General features: G+C 52.0%; 1 protein-coding gene across 1 annotated transcript in view; it reads right to left on the minus strand.

The window, feature by feature from the left end:
• Positions 1–5326, minus strand: part of KCNE1 (potassium voltage-gated channel subfamily E regulatory subunit 1) — a 14217-nt gene extending 8891 nt beyond the window's left edge. Inside the window, exon 1 of the mRNA XM_017743354.1 lies at positions 1951–5326. The gene's annotated coding sequence lies outside the window, so the exon portion shown is untranslated. The remainder of the gene's footprint in view (positions 1–1950) is intronic.
• Between the last annotated feature and the right edge of the window lie 1313 nt (positions 5327–6639).

Below are 6639 nucleotides of genomic sequence, written 5' to 3' on the forward strand. Positions count from 1 at the left end.
GGCTGGACGTGGGGGCTTGGAGCAGCCTGGCACAGTGGGAGGTGTCCCTGCCATGGCAGGGGTGGCACTGGATGGGCTTTGAGGTCCCTTCAACCCAAACCAGTCTGGGACTCTGTGATCCCTGAGAGGAAGTTGGGGTTATCAGCTCCCACAGGCCAGACAGAATCTCTGGGAGGATTTAGGCAGAGGGAGGAAGGTGAGACTCTGGATCAAACTCAAACAAACTCTTCCCAGGAGCACACAGAATCATGGAATGGTTTGGGTTGGGAGGGACCTCAAAGCCCACCCAGTGCCACCCCTGCCATGGCAGGGACACCTCCCACTGTCCCAGGCTGCTCCAAGCCCCAGTGTCCAGCTTGGCCTTGGATCACCACATCACTGGAGGTTGGTTCATCCTCCCAATATTTAAGGTATTGAAAACCTGACCTGTTTGTGCTGATCTCCTTTGGCAGAGGGTTCCCTCAGCAAAAATATCACTGAACCTTTGGCTTTTCCTCCATTGACTCCAACCACCTCAGGGGGCATTTTATACCGCCATTTTTATCAGCAGATCCCAGAATCCCAGGATTTAGGCTGGAAAAGCCCTCCCAGCCCAGCCAGGCCCAGCTGTGCCCGATGCCCACCTTGTCCCCAGCCCAGAGCACTGAGTGCCACCTCCAGCCCTTCCTGGGACACCTCCAGGGATGGGCACTCCAAACCTCCCTGGGCAGCTCTTTCCAAGGCCTGACCTCCCTCTCCAGGGAGAAAGATCTCCCAGTACATTGAGAAGCAGAGATGTTTTATGCTCAGAAACCAGTATTTGTGGTGGCTTTGTCAGGAGAATGAAAGATCAAAGATGCCCCAATGGTGCAGGAAAAAGGATCTGTCCAAACATCCTCTCCAAGCTCCCAGGAATTTGCACCAAATTCCTGGGGAATGTCAGGGAAGGAGGGTCCTCCATGCACAAGGAAGGACCTCAAAAATACCCCCAATTCAGGAAAAGAGCCAAATCACAGGGGCAGGGAACCTTCTGTCCTGAGAAGCACAACTGAAAAAGGTTTTTCTGTTAATTGAGCTGAAATAATTGAAGCTTTCTGCCCACACCACCCCCGGCTTCCTGAGCCTGCCCAGCACATGAACCCCAGCCTTGCCTCCCTTATCAAGGAAGTCTTTCAGAGGCAGCAGCAGCCCTGAGTAATTTCTTTATCTCATTTCCTCCTCTTTACCAGTGCCTGTGCTATGGTGTGAGGCCCAGATAAGCTTTTCTCTCCAGGCAGCCCCACATGTCTTCCTGATGGGGTGGTTTTACCCTGAGCAGGCTCCAGATGGGAGCAGCACGAGCTGATTCCAACCCTTCCCAAACCTCTGGAGCCTCTGTTCCTGCTCCACTGATTCCCAGTGGAGTGAGAGGGCCAGGAGTGCCCCTGGATGTGCAGCTACACCCCTGCAGCCTTCGCTGGAGAACTGGTGTGGATTTGCCATCCTGAGCTTCTCATCCCAGTTTTCCATGGATTTAACCATGGTAGCGGGAGCAAATTTATTCCACGCTTAAAGTCCAACCTCATTCATGGCCTTCAGGCAGAGCCAGAACTTTTGGACTTGCTCCCAAAATACCTTCCTGAGCAGCAGCAGAGGAGCCAGGTCATGGAATCATGGGATGGTTTGGGTTGGGAGGGACCTTAAAGATCATCCAGTTCCATGGGTAGGGATTTCCACTATCCTGGGTTGTTCCAGCCTGGCACTGGACATTTCCAGGGATCCAGGGGCAGCCACAGCTTCTCCTGCACTAGTGGAAGGTGTCCCTGTCCATGGCAGGGGTGGCACTGGATGAGCTTTAGGGTCCCTCCCATCCCAGTCCACTCGGGGATTCCATGGGCATTTCCTGGTTAGCACACGGGGTTAATGCAGCGTTGATGTTCCTTCTCTGCTCAGCTGAGGGTATGCAAATCCAATCAGCACTGAAATCCTTACCTGGGAGCAGCACCTGGCTGAGGAGGAGAACACCGAGTCCCTTCTTCCAGGCAAATCCTTCTCTTCCTTCTCCTGGTTGGCACCGTGCGCTCACTGGATGTTGCTGTGACCCAGCCCATGGCTGGGCTGGGGGAGTTGAATGCCAATCAGTTCAGGGCTCTCCCTTGGGTGGATTTCCCCACCCAGGACAGTGACTGTGAGGGAGGGTCGATGGGTGGCACAGAAGCCTAAGCCACGTCCCCCTGGGCAGTACCCGGCTCCAAACCGCCTCCCCCTGTTCGAGAGAGTTCTCTGTTATTCTGTGGTTCATTGGCTCCCTGTTGTATCTCCCGGTTCCCCCGTTGGTTCTTGTTGAATTGTATCCTCCCCCTGGCTGGTATCGCATTGGTTTCCTTCCCTTTCCCCGCCGGTTTCCAGCCCCTATAAAACGGAAAGAGAAAGCCCCTCGGTGCCTTTTTCTGGCTGCTGGACCCTCTGACAATGAACCTGTTGGAACCCAGCCCACCAGCCCCTCTCCTTTCCTTTGCCTCCGGATTAACACGAGCCCAGACCATCAGCCCTGAGGTGCCTCCTCCATGGAGGAACCAGCACCCACGCCCAGCCAGCGCCTTTCTGCCACCCAGGTCGGTCCTGAAGGACGTCGCAGCAGTAACGCTGCGTCCCCTCTGACTGAGGGCACGCCAGAGCTCGTGCCAGCGAGCCTGGGACAGCGGTAGGTTGGCGCCCAATGTGGGGCTCATGCACGTGGGTTCCCGTGACGTCCTTGCTGTCGGTGGACAGCGAGAGTAAACGGCGTTGGAGCCGCCAACACCTCTCGCCATGGCACCCTCTGTTTTAAGAGGAGTGCGCCGAGAGAAGGCTGCCAACTCCCGATCCTGGAGAACAGCCTGTCCCGGAGGACCCCACCCGTGCTTTTAGGTTCCAGGACTGGACATCTGTGACTCTAAATTTGTGTTGGTTTGTGCTGAACTGAAATTTGTGTGAGTATCCCCGGTCCCTGAGAATTTTTGTTTCGTTTTCCTTTTGCGGGTGGTGGGTGGAAACAGGGTCGAGAGAGCAATGGGCTCAAAACTCTCTCAGCCTCAAAGAGAGGTATGCATCCAAGTTGTGGAGTCCCTTGAAGTTGGTGGGTTTAAATTTTCAAAGGGGTTGTTAAAGCAGTTTGCCCGCTGGCTTGTCTTTTACTTTCCTGAGGCATCCCCTGCGAATTTAAAATCGCCTGCTTTCTGGCAGGCTGTAGGTGATAATACCGCTGATTTGAAGCGAAGAGGGAACACCTCTGGAGAAAAGTTTTAGGCCTTTGGGACTTGCATAAAATGAACCAGAAAGTAAAAGAAAAGCCCAAAGTTCTCCCCAGTTTTCCCCGTATTCCTCACTCCTCTCCTCGTGTTCCTCTTCCCACTTCCCCTTCATTGGAAAAACCAAGAGGTGTAACATGCCCAGAGGCACAGGGCTGCTACCTTCTCCCTGACCCCTCTCAGTCTTCTCAACTACCCTGTTGAGATAGCCCTGGCCAGGCTGCTTTGACCTCTACCCAAACCCAGTATCCTTTGCCCTCTTCCCCAGTTGTAAGTCTAGAAAATTGTTCAAAGTGCCGTTTGCCATTATCCCCCCCCATCCCACATGGCCACAAAATGGCGGAGACCGCATGGCACGCTCCGCCTTTTCACCTCCTCCTTCCCACAGTCCCTTTCCCCCTCCTCCTCCTGACCCTTTCCTGTCTCCACCCCCTGATGTGACTGTTTTGAGCTCCTCCCACATGTCAGGTACCACCCCCTGCATCAGGAATCTCCACCCTTCCTGTGACCGCTCCTCCTTGTCCTCAGTTCCCTCCCACTGTGAGGGACCTTCCAGTTCCCACACTCCCGGTCCCCACAGGGTAGAAATCAGAACCGATGCCTCTTGAAATCGGGTCTGGGAGTCCCCTCCTACCCCTCCTACCCCTTCGCTGCTCCTGTTACCCATGACAGAGCAGGCAATAACCCCACATGGAAACATTTTGACCCCTCAGGCCTCAAAGAGCTTTGCAAAGCCCAGAAGGAGTTCGGGAGGGAGAGTCAGTATTTCAAGAACCTCCTGCAGGTAACTCTCACCACTACAGTGATAGTCCCGCATGACCTCAAAAGCATTTTCTCCTGCTTGCTTTCCCCATCTGAATTCCAAATGTGGGAAGAGGGTTGGAGAAAGCAACTGAGAGAGGTCCTTCCGATCCTACTGCAGGATCCAAAGAATGCAGGGGTTTCCACGGATCACCTTACCAGTGAGGGGTTATTAGCCAAGCCACAGAACCAGGCTCAAAATACACCAGAGCCGGTCCTGAATGCTGTGAAACAAGCAGCTGAGCAAGTGTTCTTAATGATGCCTCCTAAATTGGCACCTCAACTGAATTATACAGAGATTCAGCAACTGCAAAATGAGCCATTTATTGATTTTGTGGATAAACTGAGGCTCATGGTGGAGAAACAAGTGGAAGACCCTAAAACAAAGGAACATATTATAACTCAAATTGCAAAAGCTAATGCTAATGAACCCTGTAAAAGAGTGATTTTAAATCTTCCATTTGACCCTCCACCGACCCTAAACCAGATGATTCATGCTTGCACGACATTGGTGCCAATTCATCAGCCAAATTTAAAAACGAGGGGGAATGTAGTAGGAACTGCTAGTGCCACTGAAGCAACAGCACCCCAGGACAAAAAGAATTCTAATTGGGTCTGTCACAGGTGTGGTAAACCAGGGCATTTAGCCTGGAATTGCAGAGCCCTGGCTCCACACTCACCCACAGGCCAATCCATTGTAGAAAGGAGACATCAGACACTGAAAAAACTGTTGGAACAACAAAGAGGCGGCAATGAAATCGCCGCCCCCATCCTAAGACTCTCTAAAGCGTTGTTCACTTTAAACTTTTTAAACTGTTCTTATGAGGAACCCAACCCTCCTATCATGAGACACTTCACAAACTCTGGCAAACGTAAACTAACTGAGAGACCTGAGGTCCTCATAAAAGATCCTGACACATTATAAATACATGGTCCATACCCCCTGGTCACCTGGGGTAGAGGCTACGGGTGTGTTTCCACCCCAGAGGGTCCAAAATGGATCCCTGGGAAGTGGATCAAGCTTTTTTTGAAACCACCAACAGATACCAAACAGAATAAAGAAGCTGCCACAGCCTGGAAGAGGAGAAAAACCAGACCACCTGAAAAAAAGACTCCTCTTCCAGGCCTGAAAGACAAACCCTCCCCTTCCCAGTCCCCCTAATGTGTTTCCCTTCCCAAAATGATCCCTCATTTTATTTTGAAAGAGGGGGAGTCCACGGGAGCCATCATTATTTAAGTTAATTGTATTTGTGTTGTACTTTTCCTAAAGCTACCACCCTTGACTGCGTGATGACCTCCTACCTGCTGCTGTCCCACCTGCTGCTGCAGCTCCTCCTGGGCCACCACCAACGAGGCGAGGCATGGAACATACCACAGCCACAAAACAACGTGTGGGTATTGCTGGCCCAAGCCCTCAACCAGACAGGGATATGCTTGGGCACAGGCAGGGTGAAGGACCCGATGTCTTCCTGCCTTGTTGGTATTCCCTTGCACGCTGAGGAGTTTGTTCACGACACCCACAGCCTCCAGCCCCACCGCTGGGACCGGTGGATGTGGAAACTTCCAATAGCCATACAGGAGCCCTGAGAACTACATCTTCAGGGGTCCACTGAGGCAGCCTTTTGTTTTAACTCGCACTATAGTAAGCCGAGACACCAATTCCCAGTCAGCCCTTTCAATAAAATGTACAGAACCCAGGCTGGTGTCACAGTATGGCCCTGTCAGTTTCCAGCTCCGTCAGTCACAGCAAAGTGCTGCCAGAGGGTTTATTCTTCATCTGTGGGGACCGGGCATGGAACAGAATCCCACCATTTCTCACAGGAGGCCCCTGCACTCTGGGGCATTTGACCACCCTCACCCCAGACAGGGCTCAACTTCTCAAATGGTATAATCTAGCTAATCAGGCTAGATCAAAACACTCTATTCACAAAATCCCTGATGATTGTGATGATTTGGTCACTAATTGGCCTCATTCTGAAAGAGTTATCCTGTCAATTTTCCTGCTGTGGGTGGCGGCAGCTGAGGCCCTTGGAGAACTGGAGCAGATTTCTTGCTGGCTAGGGAAAAAGCCCAAGCCACATCCTTTGCCCTCAGCCAGCTTTTACCTGAGGAAGAAAAAACAAGGCAGGCAACATTACAAAATCGAGCCGTCGATTTCCTTCTCCTCACCCATGACCACAGCTGCAATGAGTTTGAAGAACTTTGCTGTATGGACCTTTCGTCAAAGAGCAAGTTCATCCACGCCGAAATTAAGGAAATTCGCACCCAAGTAGACAACCTGCATGCAGAGGGCAGCGGCTGATTTTCAAACCTCTTTTCAGCCTCCAGTTCTCTTTCGCCCACCGGGAGCTTCAGCAGCCAGATTCCCTCTGTTATCAAAGACATTGTTTGGGTTTTGGTTATGGTGGTGTTAATTTTATTAGCCCTTCCCACTTCTAAGTGCTTAGCTTTAAAACCCCTTAAGTCCTCTCCCTCATTTCAATGTAATAAAAATGGAGGAGATGTTGCTGTGACCCAGCCCACGGCTGGGCTGGGGGAGTTGAATGAAAAGACCTCCAGGACCAAGTCCAACACTGCCCAAAGGTTGGGC

Source organism: Corvus brachyrhynchos, unplaced genomic scaffold (assembly GCF_000691975.1).
Source record: "Corvus brachyrhynchos isolate BGI_N302 unplaced genomic scaffold, ASM69197v1 scaffold149, whole genome shotgun sequence".
Lineage (NCBI taxonomy): Eukaryota > Metazoa > Chordata > Aves > Passeriformes > Corvidae > Corvus > Corvus brachyrhynchos.